The following is a 19,720-nucleotide window of genomic DNA, read 5'->3' on the forward strand; positions in this document are numbered from 1 at the left end:
GTTTCCTTTGCTACACTTCAATTAATAGCGAATGAGCTGCCATTACTGCATGGTTATTGTGTGCGTGTAGATTAATTGGACAGTGTGTAGTAATTTAGCCACAATCAAAGGTCCTGATGGAGAGCTTCTCCTCCAGCCTCACACTCCAGATGTCCGACACGTGCGCTCCAACACGTAATAGTAGAAGCATTTTGGTTGCCAGATATTTTTCAGCAAAAGCAGAGGATCTTTCCATTTGGAACTTTTCTTTCTTCCGAGTTGAGTTCAATGAATATTTATACGTTCTGTTATAAAGAGATTTCTTGCTGCTCTAGCGTGGCATTCATGTGAGTCTCTGTGAGTACAGTTCCTTCCAGTTCCTTCCTTTTCTTCAACACTTCACACACTTTTCTTCTCTTCCTCTCAAATTGCACTTTAACTATAGTTTGCGTGGGCGAAGACTCTCCGTCTCAATCTTTCCACTCAGTGTGTGTCCACAGTAATGTACAGTCTGACGAGACGCAAAAGTACGTCTTGTATAAGAAACGGTCTATACGATCATTACTGGCGAAGCATAAATCATATTTTCATCATTTATCATTAGGGATGTGAGCGAGCCGATTTGAAATAACGTGCATTCAACAGTTTATGAGTTCTCTTGGATGGTGATGATTGCAGTGGAGAACAGCGATACAGAAATGCACTCCTGCACAGGTATATGTAAAGTTTTATTTCCCTCCCCCTCTTGCCATTATCTCTGAATCCCTCAGAGTCAAGAACAGACAGCTCGCATTGTATGGAGACGCCGTAGTTCTTCCCCTTAATATTTTCCCAGGGCACAGTTTGCAGTCTGCTTTGCTCTGATTGCCATCATTAATCATGAAAGATGTCCAGATCGCTGTCTGTCTGTGTCGTCTGTTCATTAGCACGGCGGCATACAGTAGGCGTACGTCGTGTTGCATGAAACGATATCATTTGCAGTCCTTGTATGTGACCATCAGACATAAGTGATCTTAAATCACACTGATGTCATGATTAAATAAGCGAACAGTCGCTCACAACGAGAATGTCGGGAACAGGTATTGACCGATTAGATAGACTACATGGGCAAAAATATGTGGACACGACTTTTCCAAGCGATGTGGTTTTTCCTCCCAACTGTTACCACAAAATTGGAGGTACACAGTTGAATAGAATGTCTTTTGATGCAGTAGCATTACATTTTCCTTCTTTTGAACTGGGAGACTCAAACCTGTTCTAGCATGACCGTGCCCCAGTGCACAAAGCGAGCTCCATGAAGATATGGTTTACATGAAAGATCTTGATTGACCTGGTAATGAGCTCCGACATCAACCCTATTGAACACCATTGGGATGAATTGGAATGCTGACTTACACCCCAGGCCTCCTCACCTCACCTACATCAGTGACTTTAAAAAACGCCCCTGTGGTTGAATGAACATCTTCCCTAAAAAAGAGTGGCGGTTAATATAACAGCAAATGGAGACTAAATGTGGAATGTGACACATACACAAAAACACATACACAATCTTGTGATCAGGTGTCCACAATCTTTTGTCTATATAGTGTATTTGATACCTGCATTGTTGAATTTTATCCTGAAAAGAAAAAAAAAAACAAAAAAAAAAACAAGGAAGGATATATTTTTCTGAAAGAGCTTCTAGTGCGAACTCGGTGTTAGTATGTTGTTCCTCGATCAATAAAGATTACAGCACAGCAGTGCCCACTGAGAATCAGTGCGTTTTAATTAAAGGTGTGGGTATTCGGCCTGTTTGTTAAAACAAATGAAACAATTAAAGCTGCTAATATTTCTTTAATGCACACCTAACATTTTAAAGCCAAACCCGATTGGTATCCACCACCACTACCACCACCAAAAAATCCCCCACTCAAATCAAGACATCTCTGTGTAAAGACAATACCCTGTGTGAATGAGGGGGAAATCGTGCTTCAGTCAGCTGCATTGGCAGCCTTTAACACAGCTTGAGTAGCACGGGGGTCACTCTGTTCAGGGCCAGGGCTAATGGTGCTCATTACGGAGGACGACATGAATTATAGATAGCAGCCTGCGAAGCCTGACTGCCTCTAACATACAGGTATCGATCCCTGCACCGCGCTCCGACTGAACCAGGAGAGCAATGCACTATAGCAAATTAATGTCTAATAAAACCACATTAAATATTCCATTTTCAAAGTGTGTTTGTGTGTGTGTGTGTGTGTGTGTGTGTGTGTGTGTGTGTGTGTGTGTGTGTGTGTCCTTCTTCAATTTTAAATGGAGGAAATGAAGAATTCCATTTGATTCTCTTTAATAAAAAGAACTGTTTTCTACTTTACTTTCACAAGGAGAGCGTGCTCTCCATGCGTCTCTCTCTCTCTCTCTCTCTCTCTCTCTCTCTCTCTCTCTCTCTCTCTCTATCACACTCACATTCTCTCTCCTCTCCAGAAGTTATTTCTTATAGGATGAGCTACGGCGAAAAAGGGCTCGTTTCAAACTTTAAAAAAACTTAATTTTCGCCCCTCTTCCTCGCTTCTCTCGCTCTTGTTTTACTGTCTATTTTTTCTTTCTTTCTCACTCCTGTTCCCTCTCATTCTTTTACTCTCTGTTGTTCTCCCTCTTTGTTGCTACTAACAACAAGCAGGTAAACAAACATCGGAATATTTAATGAACAGCCCTAGCTTCTACTAGTGACGGGTCGTTCATTACGATTCGTTCATTTTGAACGAGTCTTTAATGTGACTCAGCAGAACGAGTCTCAAAGAGTGATTTGTTCATTCTTTACTGGATATGCATGAGCAAAGCAGTCGCAAAATCCCTGCAGGTTATTTACAGGAAACAGAATTGAGTATCATCTCTTGAGTCCTCTGTTCCGATTCGTTCATTCTTTTATCACGTGACTCCCTTAGTCACACAATGCCATCGATCAGGGCTTTTTGGTTTTCAATCTTGACATTATTGTAACAATAATTATGGAAGTCACGTGACAATGACACAGACCAGAAGATATGAGAGGTGAGCTACTCATTCTGTTTATCATAATTTGTCCTTAGCTGCATTGCATTTTTAATTATTGGTACTATAGTCAAAGCTGGTGTATGTAGACCGGTTCGGGGATGATGATCTTCTTTCGACTTCTTTCGTCTTCATACCACTCTGTCCTCTACATCTGCCTCCTTCAAACCAAATACCTGCATGTCTTCCTTCACCGCATCCATAAACCTCCTCCTTAGCCCTCCTCTTTTCCTCCTTCCTAGTGGCTCCATTCTCAGCATTCTCCTACTGATATACCCCATGTCCTTCCTCTGCACATGTCCAAACCATCTTAATCTCTCCTCCCTCGCCATGTCTCCAAAACGTCCTACATGCTCTGTCCCTCTAATAAACTAATTTCTAATCCTGTCCATCATCATCACTCCCAACGAAAACCTCTTCATCTCTGCTACCTCCAGCTCCACCTGCCACTGTCTCTAAACCATACAACACCACAGGTCTCACCACAGTCTTTCCCTTTCACTTTCACAGATTCTATCACAAATCACTTCTGCCCCTTTTCTTCACCCACTCCACCCTGCACACACTCTTTTCTTCACTTCTCTTACACACTCTGCATAACTTTGCACTGTTGACCCCAAGTACCTAAATCTGCTTATTGAAAATGTAACATTTTATATTACTTCTGATCAAAGGAACCAACTCAAGATTTGTTTATTTTGATGACTGAGATTCAAAGAACCAAGTCACTAAAATGATCTGATCTTCCTTTCACTAACTTTTCTAACTCCTGCACCTTCTCTGTCTATATCTGTCTCTCTCTTTCTCACTTCCCACTTTTCTGCCTGTCCATATTACTCCCAAGAGAAGGGCATCTCTTGCAACCACTCCCACTTTCTCTCCTGCTCCTCCACTCTTTTTTTTTTTTTTTTCTCTCCCTTGCGTTTACTCTCTTGCTTTCTCGCGGTATTTCGATCTCTGATGCTCTCTGAGGGTGTTCTCCCTCTCTTGCTTTCTTAGTCACCCTCACTCTCTCGTTTGTTCTCTCTGTCTTTCTCGCTCTCACTGTCGTGTCTATGCACCTGAAACGGTGCACACACAACCAGCATGATTCTCTCTGAGGCAGACGACGAGCGAGGCTCTGGAGGCCAGCTGTTGAGTGTTTTATTATGCATGGCCCCCTGCTGAGCAGACACCTCTCATCTGCTCTGTGGTCTGTGCCCTCTGTAACAAGCTCACAACTTAAAACCTCAGAGAGAAGAACCACTCTGAGCCGTCGTTTTTTTTTTCCTTTTTCCCTCTGTAGTCTGTGGCCTCTGTTCCTGCCTGTTCTTCACAACTCGTGGATCCATTTCACTCCACTCTCAAATTAAGTATATGGAACCCCCAACTTTCCTTTGATGTGTGTAATGCTGAATTTATGAAGCGCTCATTGCCTTCTCCACAGGGACATTTAGAAACCTTGGAAGATTACAGAGTCAGCCATGTTGGACATTTTATTCAAAACTCCACTCAACTTCCTGGCTCCTTTGAGGACTGGACCGAGATACAGCGCGCATTAAAATTTATCTTCAATAACTTCTTCATCCTGGTCCAAATTGTGGTGGATCCCAGGTCATGTCTCTGGGAACACTGGAGATACTTTCCAGATGGAATGCCTGGATATCACAGGGCAGCATGCACACACTTTTACAACCTCTTTCACACCTAGGGGCAATTTTTAGTATAGCCAGTCTACATACCAGCATGATCTTTTTGGAAGGTGGGATGAAACCAAAGAACCCAGAGGAATCCCACACAGACAAGGAAAGCATGCAAAACTCGGGTGCAGAGACACATAATAAACCTATTGTAAGTCAGGATCGAATCAACCTGAAGCTGAAAGGCAATGCAGACAGCTGTAAACTAAATATTCATGAGAGAGAGAGAGACAGAGAGAGAAAGAAAACCAGAACAAGTTTACCTGCAAATTAACAGGAAAGTTCTGTGCAGCAACATGATCACTTTCCCACATGCTACAAGCATTCTAATCATCCCTCAGGTAGCGCATCTTCTCCACGGCAACAAAACAAGCTGTATCATAGTCAAGAGTTCAAGCAGGCTCTTATTTGTCTGTTTCGAACCAAGAAATGAAATGTGAATTTAGTGTGGGTGGGAAAGATATTCACAAGCCATAAGTGGAACATACAGCTGCATCATCAGTTGATTGCGGTTCACCCGTGTACACGGACAAGGCTTATTTTTAATCAACGGTCTCTTTTCTGCCTTCTTGCTGACTATGTTTTCTCTTCATAATGTTTGGGTCATCTTCGCCTGACCTTTTCCCTTTAAACCAGTAGTCCAATAGTTTTGAAACGGATGCATATGATTATTATGGAGAGAGTAGAGTCATATTTCTATTTTTTTGCAATACCTAAATAATGCAGTACTAAAATTTACATTTTCCTTCCAATTAAGCTTTGTTTTTTTATTGTGCTTAAGTGTGAATTTGTCGCCTATCTGACATTGGACAAATGTTCCCGGTCAGGGAACCAACCCTAGCCACTTTCTCTATGAAGTTATGGTTTACAGGGGTTGGAGTGGAAGATCTTGCGTGCCCCTGTTACAGAGCTCTGATCTGAACCCCCCTCCTGGAACAACTTTGGGATGAATGCACCCCAAACTTTCTCACCCTATATCAGAACTTGAATTAAGTAATGCTCTTCTGGCTGAATGACATCTCAAATCTCTACAAGCACTTTCCAAATTCTAGTGGAGGAATGGAGCAATGGAGGTTATTATAACAGCAAATGGGGACTAAATGCGGAATGAAATGGTTTCAAAAGCAAACATACCAATCTTATGATCTGGTGTCCAGAAACCTTGTCCATATTGTGTGTGTGTGTGTGTGTGTGTGTGTGTGTGTGTGTGTGTGTGTGTGTGCGCACGCGCGCTCATCCAGCATGTGAACATTTGTTCTCTCTACAGCACATTCGTATACAAATGCAGTTATCAAGGCATCCAAACATCCTCTCTGTTTTTAAGTGCTTTTGGTAAAAGTCCCCACTTCAGTGACCAAATAAGAGCCCTTCAGTAAAGTGGAATGACACAATTTACACCATTTCCTCACAGAGCAAAACCCAATTACCGCTCCTTCATTGGGTTCATATTCTCTGACCCTATTCTTCAAGAGAAAATAAAATGGAAGTGCAGGAGAGGGAGCAAAGCGATGCAATTCTATCTGGAACCAGAGAAGAGTCTCCTTTCTCATTTTTACTGTATTCAGTATTTTTCAAAGTAATTAGCAGAAGTGATTATCTATCTATCTTTAACAATGGCTGTGGTGTGTGATTATCTTTAATTAGATTTGGAGCACAGAGAATTCTTGTGCTGAATGCCACCCACAAACACATTGAGCCCACTCCTGAAGACCCGACCATGGACTCCAGTTATTCTGCACCCTGCTACTCATATTTAGCATTTGGTTGGCACTTAATTTTGACTCCTTAATATGTAGCTGATTATTTTGGAGTGTGTTATGGATTATGAAGACTCATAAGTCACAATATCGGACATGGCTTTTATACTGATGTTCACTCAAGACCAGACTGAGGTTGAGGTCAGAGCTCTGTAGCAGGCCACTCAAGATCTTTCACTCCAGCCCTTATTCAAACCAAATCTTCATGGAGAAGTATTTGTGTATAGGGGTATTGTCATGTTAGAACAGGTTTGGGTTTCTTAGATCAAGTGATTCGAAAATGTAACGCTCCATCCCAAGACATCTCATAAAAAATGTGTGCTTCCAACTTTGTGGTAACAGTTTATGGAAGAATCACATATGGATTGAAAGGTCAGGGATTCCAATAGTGCCTATATAATCGTGGAAAATGGGAAAATAATCCCACAGATTTTATACTGTTATCCTCAGTTTAAGTGATACAAAAAAAATATCCTCATCTCGACTTAAGAATGTAAACATCTTATCACTACTTACTGTTTGATAACAGATGGACTAGCTCCGATCTTCCTCCTGTTCTTCTGCATTCAAGGCTTTCTGCAGTTCATTTAGATTCTCAGTAGCATTTGTGATGAAGCATAAACAAGCCATTAGCGAAACCTTCCAGCTCATGTTGTCAGCACTAAGTTGAGAGGACTAAGATCGTGTATCACTTTGTTAGAAGCATAACATCCCTTTTTCCCCCTGTGTACTATCCTGAACACTTACTTTATTCAATTTGTCCTTGATCATCTCTTCATTTCTTCTTTTGCCATCCTTTATTTCATAACTTCGTTCTGTAAATATGAATGGCGTGCGTGTGCGGAAAGTTAAACCATCTGTCTCTATCAGTTCAGCAGTGCAGCTAAAAGGATGTGTGCAGAAATGACCTTAGAGGTACCTGCCTGAAGGTTAGTCGTGCTCAAAGGAACTTGGACACAGAGCAGTCAATCAACCGGATATGAATAAGAGTTGAGGAGCACTGAAGCCCCCCTTACTCTGCTTTCTACACCACCTCCAAATCATCCTTTCACTCACCCTGAATGTTGCCCTCGTCACTATTTGCATTGTTGCTCCTCTGTGGTCTGCAGGGGATTTTATTCATTTCCGGTGAAATCCAGAATGGCATTTAGCTTCAACCCGTAAATTGCTTTGGGGCTCAATGCTCAATGTGTCTAGGGTCAGACTGAAAGACACCATGAGGGCAGCAGGGTTGAGTCAGAGCACTACGCTTAAAGGAAATATCAAAACGATTAGTCATTCTACACCAGTGATTCTCTCGTGTGGATCGTCCCCCTTTAGGGGTTCTGATATTATATTGTTATTTTATTGGGTTTTTTTGTATCATCTTCTCTTTATACAGCACTTTACACCGATCAGGCATAACATTATGACCGGTGAAGTAAAAAACACAGATTATCTCTTCCAAAATGGACAAAATTGCTGGTACCCTTCCATCAATGAATAAGAAACCCACGAGGAAGACTCACTGGTTACAGGTGTGAGGGCGCCACTTCAGTTTAACATGTCCCCATGGAGACATTTTTTTATTTTATTTTTTTTACCACTTTTCTAGTGGTAAAAAAAATAAAATAAAAAAATGTCTCCATGGGGACATGTTAAACTGAAGTGGCGCCCTCACACCTGTAATCAGTGAGTCTTCCTATGTAGTGAAAAGTAGTCCCTGTGCTGTTTGGTATCATAGTGTGCACCACACCACAGAAAGCTAAAGAGAGAGTTGTCTCAGGAGGTTGAGAGAAAATTATAGACATGCATGTTCAAGGTAAAGATTATAAGACCATCTACAAGCAGCTTGATGTTCCTGTGACTACAGTTAAGGTCCACAGGACTGTATCCAACCTCCCAGGACGTGGCTGCTAGAGGTAAATTGATGACAAATTGAAGAGATTGATAATACAAATGGTAACCAAAGAACCCTGTTTCTGTTTGAGCCAAAGTGGATTTAATGGAGGAGTCCACAAAGCAAATCATAAAATAAATCAAGACTGGAATTTGCCAAAATGCATATTAACAAGCCACAAAGTTCCAGGGAAGACAAAAGACAATAAGACAAAACTGGAGCTTTTTGGCAAGTCACATCAGCTCTATGTTCACAGATGCAAAAATGAAGCATACAAAGAAATAAACAATGTACCTACTGTGAAAGATTGAGGAGGCTTGGTTATGTTCTGGGGCTTCTTTGCTGCATTTGGGTCTGAGTCTTGAATCTGTGCAGGGTACTATACAATCTAAAGAATATCAAGGCATTCTGAGGTCAAATGTGCTGCCCAGTGTCAGAAAGCTCAGTCGCAGGTCAAAGGTCCTCCAACAGGATAATGACCCAAAACAAACACCCAAGAATGGTTAAGAACAAAACATTGCACTATTCTAAAGCAGCCTTTTATGAGCCCTGATCGAAATCCTATTAAACACCTGTGGAAAGCGCTGAAACATGCAGTCTGGAAAAGGCACCTTTCAACCCTGAGACAGCTGGAGCAGTTTGCTCATGAGGATACCTGTTGACAGATGCAGAAGCCTCAGAAGAAGAGTAAAAGAAATTGCTTAATTTTCTCAAAAGGTTGTGCAACAAAATATTAAGTTATGGGTACCATCAATTTTGTCCAGGCCAGTTTCATTTTATTTATCTATGTATTATTATTATTATTATTTTAAATGCTCATGTTGAACCACAATTTAAAAGCAATGTCTAATTTTTATTAGTTAATTTTCAGTCATATTTATTTATCATTACTTTTGACAGTTTCAAGTTATTTCAGTGACCATTGTGTGTTTTTCATTCATTAATGGAAGGTTAGCAACAATTTTGTCTACGTTTGTATATTAGGTATGAGGTGAACATTTTATCCTCAAAGTTGACGTGTTAGAAGCAGGAAAAATGGGCAAGCGTAAGGATTTGAGTGAGTTTGACAAGAGCCAAATTGTGATGGCTAGACGACTAGGTCGGAGCATCTCCAAAACTGCAGCTCTTGTGGGATGTTCTCAGTCTGCAGTGGTCCGTATCAATCAAAAGTGGTCCAAGGAAGGAACAGTGGTGAACCGGCGACAGGGTAATTGATGCACGTGAGGAGCGAAGGCTGGTACTGGTCTGATCCTCCAAAATGCTAAAGAAGTTATTGCTCGTTCTGATAAATCGCAGTTTCTTGTGTATGGGGCTGCGTAGCCGCAGACCAGTCAATATTAGGCAGGTGGTCATAATGTTATGCCTGATCAGTGTATAGAGGGTTTGGGTTTGTATGTGTGTATATATATATATATATATATATATATATATATATATATATATATATATATATATATATATATATATATATATATATATGCTAGCTAGCTTTTCTTACAGGAGTAGGTTCATTACCTGACCTGTGGGAAAATGATGCTAGGCTAAATCTAGCTCTAGTTTTAATATAACGGAAAATTGATGTGTTCAATTTTAGTGTGTTCAATTCATATACAGATGAATTGGGTTCTGTGGGCAGGAGGTTCAAGAATAAAAAAATGTTGTTGACGTCTATTGTTACTCTCTCTTTCGTTCTCTCTCGCTTCCTTTCATAGAGAGATTTTGATTTTGGGTGGCCTCTGAGTGCATGCGTTTGCCTCACAGCTGTGTTGCTTGTATTAAATTGTGTTTATATATAACATTCATAAACTTGAGTGTTAGCCACTCAAATGGTCTTGGATAGATTTGCAATTCTGTGGTGTGTGTGTGTGTGTGTGTGTGTGTGTGTGTGAGTGTGTCTGCCTGTCAATAAGAGAGTGGCAATGCCAAAGGCGAGTTTTGGCTGCGCACAAACAGAGGGAGGGCTCTGCTTTGCGTCCCAATGAGGAGACCAAGTTCTTGGCTCTTTTAATGCAATGATTAAAGAGTCTCTCTCTTCATTTCTTCTCGTTTCTTCTCTTTCACTTTCCTCTCCTCTGTGGGGTGCAGTTGGAAGTTAACTCCTTACGACTGCTTGTGCATTTATTACAAATTGAGGGAAATTGAGAGAAACATGGGCAGAAAGCAGGACTCGTTTTCCTGTGCCACACTGATTGCACACCCTGGGAAGAATGTGTATAATGATGGTGTGGAGTACCAGTCTCGATTTTTGCAATACATCTCATCATATGTGGTATGCCCAGTTTTGGCAAACACATGCCTACTGTTGCCTCAAATTCATGTTCTTGGCTGACAGCAGTGGAACTCGATGTGATGATCTACTGTGTGGCTTTTCTGCTCATGGGTTTAAAGAGTAGTTATTTGCATTATCCTAGCTTTTCTGACACTGTTTCTGCACCATTCTAATGATTTGCTGGAATTTTCACACAGCCAGATCAACCTTCTCTGAAAATCTGGAAGCAATATCTTTGCCATTTTGATGTTTGAACCCAAAAATATAAACGGAAGCTCTTGAGCAGTCTCTGCATGATGTTATACATTGCACCTCTGCCACATGATCGCCTATGGGATAATTGCATTAATGAGCAGATGTTCTGGTGCTCCTAATAAAGTCGCTGCTTTATTTTTCACCCCTTTTTTTTTTTTTGCGCACGTGTTTGGTGGAGATATAAACGCACAATTAATTTAATTTTTTTTTTTTAGGACTATAATCCCATTCTTGATATCACCCAAATGAGGATGGTACCCCTTTTGAGTCTGGTTACTCTCAAAGTTTCTTCCTCATAACATCTAAGGGAGTTTCTCCTTGCCACAGTTGCCATGGCTGCTCATCAGGGATAAACAAACATCGTTCACCTTAACTGTTAAATTCTGTAAAGCTGCTTTGAGACAATGTTTGTTGTAAAAAGCGCTATAGAAATAAACTTGACTTGACTATGAATTACAGGAGGACAGGCAAGTTTGTGATTTGTTTGGTGCTTTACTGCATCAGATGCAATGTAAAATGGAGGGAATAGGTGAGAGAGCTAACTAATGGCGCATTAGCATGGTCCGGTAATGCCTCAAATGAGCTGCGTACTCAAGAGAAGAGCCATATGCCGAGTTGTTGTGAAACAATCCTTTGTCTGAAGTAGCACTCTCGCTCTTAAGCTCTTTAATTCCTCTTTACAACACTACTGAGTAGAGGAAATGATGCCGGAGGGGTGTTGGTGGAGAGAGGGGTGCCTCCTTCCACTCCCCTAATTGTTTAATTCATCCTTAACGCATTTGCATCTGCATTAACTCTGGGATTATGTTAATTGACAGGCCACTTTTGCTAGTGAATGCATTTGGTATTGTAATGGAGATGAGCAGGGTTAACACAATGTGCAACCGAGTGGGAAGCCTCATTTACCTCAGCTTTAGGAGGGAGGATGTTTTTTTTTTTGTTTAGGTTTTTCTTTTGGTCTTGAATAAGCTCTATGGCAAAATGATTTCTAATACCAGATAAGAAGGTATAACCAGTTAACCTTTACTAATTCTCTGTTGTCACTCTCCTACAGCGAAAACTTAAAAGGTCAGAAAGGGAAAGCAATGTTTGAAGACAGAGGAAAAGGGAGATGCAATTATACCAGCTGCTTCAAGTTCAAAACAGTTTTGTCTCAGAGCATTGTAGTGCTTTTGTTTTAATACAGGCATTTAGATTTTGTAAACAAAAGTTTGTGGGCACCTGACCAAAGAATTTGTATGTGCCTTTTGAACACCCCATTCTACATTTAGTCCATATTTGCTGTTATAATATTCTCCACTCTGCTGGGAAGATACCCCCTAGATTTTCTAGTGCAGTTGTGAAGATTTATTGTCATTCAGCTGCAAGGTTGTAAGTAAGGTCAGATAGTGATGTAGGGTGAGGAGGCCTGAGGTGCAGTCAGCGTTCCAATTCATCCCAAAAGTGTTCAGTAGGGTTGAGGTCAGAGCTCTATTGCAGGCCGCTTAAGATCTTCCTCTCCAACCCATGTTAAATAGGCAAGCTTCATTGGTGCACGTAGGGAACAAATGCAGGGCGTTGTGGTCCGATCCAACAGACGAGCTCCTGTAGCTCAAATTGCTGAAGAAGTTAATGCTGTTGATGCTGGATGGGTCACGACTGTTTTGGCAGCAAAAGGGGGACCAACAGATTATTAGGAATGTGGTCATAATGTTATGCCTGATTGGTGTATCTTCATTGAGCTCACATTGTGCACAGGATCATTGTTATGATGGAACATTGGAATATTTAATGATACAGTATCCAAAGGCATCCCATACAACTGTGTGCCTTTAACTTCGTGGTAACAGCTTAGGAAAGAACCACATAATGGCTTAAAGACATCAGGTGTGCCAATAATTTTGGTCGGTAGAGTCTAGCAAACTTTTAAGATGAGTGAAAGGCCACATTCACTGAGAGATGAGGCCAAAGCTTTTTTCAGACACGATGCATTTATCCTGTTTGTTTTGAGACGGTTTTATCCAGGTCATGGCCAAAGTGTTCGGGAACTCGAACCTTCGAACCATTTTCTTTACATTTTATGTTAAGAGTGCTATTTAAAACAGGGATAATTACACAGCTATTATCAAAAGTAGGCAAAATTATTCAAACAAGGACCAGAAATGTGAAAGAAAATGTAAATTACTTCAATAAGTGCCTTTTATATAACACCATGAACTAATCATCAATGCTTATATGTTAAAATACAACTGTAGTTTCTATCATCAGTCTTTGATAAACTGGATAGGCAAAACATTTTCACTGAATCTCTCCGCTACTATTAAGTGTAACAAGAGACAATGCAATACAAACCTGCTGTGTGAAGAGACACACACTAACGTGTACCTTATCTCTAAGATTTAGCCTTGGCCACGCAGCACAGACAGCCCCCTGGCGCAGCGTAGATTGGGGTCACAGAGCAAATGGCAATTGCAGATTGTGGAGGATTGTCATGAAGGCAGAAGTTCATATCTGGATGTGTAAAGCATTCTTTCACCTACGAGCTGCTTGAGGTTACAGAGAAAACAACTTTCTTTTCGAAGCCCCAGAACGTGAACCGAATCCATTCCCCCCCCAATTTGTCTGAAACCACACTCGGCTACTATTGTGCATGTCTCAGGGTCAGATTCCACATCAGCAAACTACAACTTTTATGCCTGTATTTAATGAATGTTACCAACGTGGAAAGGAAATTATGTTTAGTAATGAGGGAAGGGAAAGATACAAAAATTCCAGCAAAGACAGGGTATGGGGGCATCGTGAGGCAGGGGAGGGGAAGACAGAGGTGCACTTGCCCTTCAGCATCGCCACCATTCTTACAGAGATATTCGAACCCATTCATTTGGAGTTTCTTTAGCTCTTGGAGAACCCTTTAGAAGAGAACACATCGTTGTGAGAAGAGTGTACATCTGTCTGGGTTGTGTGTACAGTAAAGCCACAGCTTGAGCTACTTTTGGTTCGAAATGAAATTGGATTGTAAGAAGCTCCAGGGCTTATATCGCTGACATGCTTTTAGGTGTATGAGGGATTCTCATTGGGATAATGTCTTTAGTTTATCCCCAAGGCTGTTAGCCTCTCTAATGTCTTGGCCTGAATGCAGATGGCTTTACTCTGGCTGAGCTCGCATGCTGGAAGCCTGGCTCGACAAGAAAACTTTCGCATCCATAGCTAAAGTTGTTTGATGTCCTCTATTGCTCCAGGAGTTGAGAATTTAGACTTTAGTGTTGGCATGGCAACAGCAGGCCTTTCTGCATGGCTCTTGTTGGGAAGTTGTTATGGAAACAAACTCTTCTATCTCTTTTTTCTTTTTTTCCTTTTTTTTATTTTTTTTATTTGAGCGGAATACTATCTGTGATGATGGTAGCGAGCTGCAAGCTCGTGTCTCTTGGGGCTCGTGGAATACCTGGATAAATGATGGTTACTGATTACAGCCGTTGCCTTATTTGGATAGTATGTTCATCAAGTGTTCGTGGTGTGGGTGGACTGTTGGCTCTGCCATGTTAGAACGATGAGAATTGTTCTAGCCTATGCCCACACATACTCACTTGTACACACAAAACGCCTTCACAGACGAATGTGTTATAAGGCAATAGCCCTTCTCGTCTCCCTAACTCTAGCAACAGTGAATGCAGAAAAGAACGGTGTACATTAAACTTTTTTTTTCTTCCTCACAGGCCAGTTCTTGTGAAATGGAGTTTGATTTCCAACCGTTTGATTTGCATAATATCTGTGAGGTTTCAACCCCAATACTATTCTCCAGAGCAGGGCAACATTGTGTTGGAAAATTCTTTAATCTACCCTCTTTTTTTATTGCTGTGTTTATAAAAATGTGCTCCCTGGTGTTGGTTTGGTAGCACAATTATACATTTTGGTGGTTCATGCAAATGCTCAAGTGGTTTGCATATTTTTCCATTTCACTCACCCCTTAGAAACGTACTGATCAAAAGCGTCTAAGATTATTTAAAAAAAAGCAAAGGTCTACTGACTCATTACAAAGTGCGCTCTCAAAGTGTTTCTCCCTCCTCTTGTTCTCTCTACTCTTATTTTTCTTTTATGTAAGTCATATGACTCCTCTTACCTTTTCCTCCTCATCAGCAGTGTAGTTTTATCACTCATTTAAGCCATCTGCCTTTACTTTGAAAATCTGTGAACACACACACACACTTACCTGCCTGTTTGTGTGCTAAAGGCCAGCGTTCTCAGCATACACATTTATTCCAGCAGACACAAGTAGCTTTAAAAGCTTAACCTCAACCTCAGATTCTCTTGTATTCAGAACTATGACCTTGTTCATCTCAAACCACCAATCATAGCACACATTAATGCTTTAATGCAGTCGACTATTGACAAGTTGCGAACGCATTCTCAGTAAGGGAAGGGTAAAGAAACGGAAGTCAGTGTCTAATACACCGGACGAATCCATGCTTTTTCAACCGATGCTCTGCTTTAAAAGCACTCAAACGCCGACACCACACTTTATTCGCTCTCTGTTTCCCATCCACTATTCCACTATTCCAGCTTATCCATCATCTCAGTCAAGCGGCCATTATTGTAGTAGTTATATTTAGAGAGAACGACTAATTCATGTGAGTTTGATAGCGTTGTGTGGAATTCGAAATGGATTTCTTCTTTATTTATTATCTCTCTTTTATCCTTTATATACTTTTTTTTTTTAAATAAGTGACCATTTGGTTACAGTTTTTTCCCAGTCTTGTCCTCATGTGACTTCACATAACTGAACCCAAGGTCAGACAAGGTGATTTCAGCAGTCATTTCAAATCAGTCCTCGCTCCCTGTACAAGATTATCCCAGGGCAGACTTTTTCTTCTTTCTGTGACAGATTGTAATATAACACATGTTCTTCATGTCAGATTAGATGATGACCATGCTCGAAGAGCAGATTAAAGTAAATGCCTAGGTTTTTTTTTTTTCCTCATCATTCAGCGATATCTAGGCTCATGTGGAAATCAGGGTCACATCATAAAAATAAAAAAAAAGTAAAACAGTACTTTTCTGGGTAGAAATGCAGCTATATTAAAAATGTCTGTGGCTTATTAAAGATGGACTTTGTGCAATATCCTTCTTCTTCTTTCTGCTGCTCCCATTAGGGGTCGCCACAGTGGATCATCCGTCTCCATATTACTCTGTCCTCTACATCTGCCTCTTTCAAACCAACTACCTGTATGTCTTTCTTCACCACATCCATAAACCTCCTCCTTGACCTTCCTCTTTGCCTCCTTCCTGGTGGCTCAATCCTCAGCATTCTCCTACCGATATATCCCATGGCCTCTCTAATTTTGTCTCAAAAACGTCCTACATGCGCTTTCCCTCTAATAAACTCATTTCTAATCCTGTCCATACTCGTTACTTCCAGAAATAATCTTTGCATCTTCAGCTCTGCTACCTCCAGCTTCACCTCCTGTCTTTTACTCAATGCCACTGTCTCTAAACCATACAACATCGCAAGTCTCACCACAGTCCTAGAAACTTATTCTTTCACTCTTCACAAATCACTTCTTCCCCTCTTCCTTACCCACTCCACCTTGCCTGCACTCTTTTCTTCACTTCTCTAACACACTCTCCATTACTTTGCACTGTTACCCTCTCTCCAGCGTGTACCTCCATCTCCCCAGGCTCTTCTCAACCTGCTCCCTACTCTCACAAATCATACGTGAACATCATAGTCCAGGGTGACTCCTGTCTGACCTCATCCGTCAACCTGTCCATCACCACTGCAAAAATGAAAGGGCTTAGAGCCGATCCTTGATGCAGTCCAACCTCCACCTTAAACCCGTCTGTCATTCCTACTGCACACTTCACTACTGTCCTCATACATGTACTATTTGCAATAATAATAGTAATAATGATAATGGTTAATAGTGACACTTTTCTGACACATACACCTTGAGAATTGTGGCAGCCTGTTGAACATGCTGCGTTTACATAAAAAAGAAAAGGAGATATCGACACGGGTAACCTTTTTACTGAGGGTCTTGAGTAAAAATATATGAAATATATCGGAGTACAGTATTTTTTTTCCAATGAAATGGTGTGTATTCATTTTCCTGAAAGGCAGCTCTGACAGTAGTTTAAGCTGAAACATAAATGACAAGTTTATTCCAGTGGAACTCCTGATAAAACATTATCGCTTCTATAGAAACATTTATGATCAGAATAAACCGATTTCTGATAAGCGATTATCTTTATTTTACTTCTTGGCAGCGAGATGAGTTGTGCCATTTTTGTCAAGAGAGAACGAAAAAAGAGATTGTGAATGAAACTGAAAGCAGTGACATGGCTCATATGCACGAGTGCATTCATTTTGTATTATTTAAAAAGGTGTACTATTTCTAATATATATATATATATATATATATATATATATATACAGGGAGTGCAGAATTATTAGGCAAGTTGTATTTTTGAGGATTAATTTTATTTGAGGATTTAATTTGAACAACAACCATGTTCTCAATGAACACAAAAAACTCATTAATATCAAAGCTGAATATTTTTGGAAGTAGTTTTTAGTTTTAGCTATTTTAGGGGGATATCTGTGTGTGCAGGTGACTATTACTGTGCATAATTATTAGGCAACTTAACAAAAAACAAATTCATACCCATTTCAATTATTTATTTTTACCAGTGAAACCAATATAACATCTCAACATTCACAAATATACATTTCTGACATTCAAAACCAAACAAAAACAAATCAGTGACCAATATAGCCACCTTTCTTTGCAAGGACACTCAAAAGCCTGCCATCCATGGATTCTGTCAGTGTTTTGATCTGTTCACCATCAACATTATGCAGCAGCAACCACAGCCTCCCAGACACTGTTCAGAGAGGTGTACTGTTTTCCTCCTTGTAAATCGCACATTTGATGATGGACCACAGGTTCTCAATGGGGTTCAGATCAGGTGAACAAGGAGGCCATATCATTAGATTTTCTTCTTTTATACCCTTTCTTGCCAGCCACGCTGTGGAGTACTTGGACGTGTGTGATGGAGCATTGTCCTGCATGAAAATCATGTTTTTCTTGAAGGATGCAGACTTCTTCCTGTACCACTGCTTGAAGAAGGTGTCTTCCAGAAACTGGCAGTAGGACTGGGAGTTCAGCTTGACTCCATCCTCAACCCGAAAAGGCCCCACAAGCTCATCTTTGATGATACCAGCCCAAACCAGTACTCCACCTCCACCTTGCTGGCGCCTGAGTCGGACTGGAGCTCTCTGCCCTTTACCAATCCAGCCACGGGCCCATCCATCTGGCCCATCAAGACTCACTCTCATTTCATCAGTCCATAAAACCTTAGAAAAATCAGTCTTGAGATATTTCTTGGCCCAGTCTTGACGTTTCAGCTTGTGTGTCTTGTTCAGTGGTGGTCGACTTTCTGCCTTTCTTACCTTGGCCATGTCTCTGAGTATTGCACACCTTGTGCTTTTGGGCACTCAGTGATGTTGCAGCTCTGAAATATGGCCAAACTGGTGGCAAGTGGCATCTTGGCAGCTGCACGCTTGACTTTTCTCAGTTCACGGGCAGTTATTTTGCGCCTTGGTTTTTCCACACGCTTCTTGCGACCCTGTCGACTATTTTGAATGAAACGCTTGATTGTTCGATGATCACGCTTCAGAAGCTTGGCTATTTTAAGACTGCTGCATCCTCTGCAATATATCTCACTATTTTTGACTTTTCTGAGCCTGTCAAGTCCTTCTTTTGACCCATTTTGCCAAAGGAAAGGAAGTTGCCTAATAATTATGCACACCTGATATAGGGTGTTGATGTCATTAGACCACACCCCTTCTCATTACAGAGATGCACATCACCTAATATGCTTAATTGGTAGTAGGCTTTCCAGCCTATACAGCTTGGAGTAAGACAACATGCATAACGAGGATGATGTGGTCAAAATACTCATTTGCCTAATAATTCTGCACTCCCTGTATATATATATATATATATATATATATATATATATATATATATATATATATATATATATACATAGTGCCTGTAAAAAGTTTTTTCGTTTTACTGTTTTTGCAGCCAATGTTGTTGATTTGCAGCAAACTAGGTAAAAGGCAAAAACACAAAAATTTCCCTGTGAATGACTGGAATCCAGATTGGACATTTTTGACTCTAACAGAGAATTTATGTAAGACGGAGAAGAGGAGAGAGAATGTTAGCAAACTGCATCACACCCACAGTCAAACATGGAGGTGGACACTTAATGGTTTGAAGTTGTTTTTAAGCAGGGAGGGTTGAAGACATTTTTCGGGTAAAGGAACACTGAAGCAACATGTAAACTCATCTTCACCAGACAACTAGACAATGACCCGAAGCATACAGTGAGGAAAATAAGTATTTGAACACCCTGCTATTTTGCAAGTTCTCCCACTTAGAAATCATGGAGGGGTCTGAAATTGTCATCGTAGGTGCAGGTCCACTGTGAGAGACATAATCTAAAAAAAAAAAAATCCAAAAATCACAAGGTATGTTTTTAACTATTTATTTGTATGATACAGCTGCAAATAAGTATTTGAACACCTGAGAAAGTCAATGTTAATATTTGGTACAGTAGCCTTTGTTTGCAATTACAGAGGTCAAACGTTTCCTGTAGTTTTTCACCAGGTTTGCACACACTGCAGGAGGGATTTTGGCCCACTCCTCCACACAGATCTTCTCTAGATCAGTCAGGTTTCTGGCCTGTCACTAAGAAACACGGAGTTTGAGCTCCCTCCAAAGATTCTCTATTGGGTTTAGGTCTGGAGACTGGCTAGGCCACGCCAGAACCCTGATATGCTTCTTACAGAGCCACTCCTTGGTTATCCTGGCTGTGTGCTTCGGGTCAT

The 19,720-nt window shown here is 40.8% G+C and overlaps 1 protein-coding gene across 3 annotated transcripts in view; it reads left to right on the forward strand.

The window, feature by feature from the left end:
* The window catches only part of igsf3 (immunoglobulin superfamily, member 3), a 132,676-nt gene that overhangs the window by 61,943 nt on the left and 51,013 nt on the right, over positions 1-19,720 (forward strand). The gene's annotated exons all lie outside the window — the stretch shown is intronic.

This window comes from Silurus meridionalis, chromosome 3 (genome assembly GCF_014805685.1).
Source record: "Silurus meridionalis isolate SWU-2019-XX chromosome 3, ASM1480568v1, whole genome shotgun sequence".
NCBI classification, from domain to species: domain Eukaryota; kingdom Metazoa; phylum Chordata; class Actinopteri; order Siluriformes; family Siluridae; genus Silurus; species Silurus meridionalis.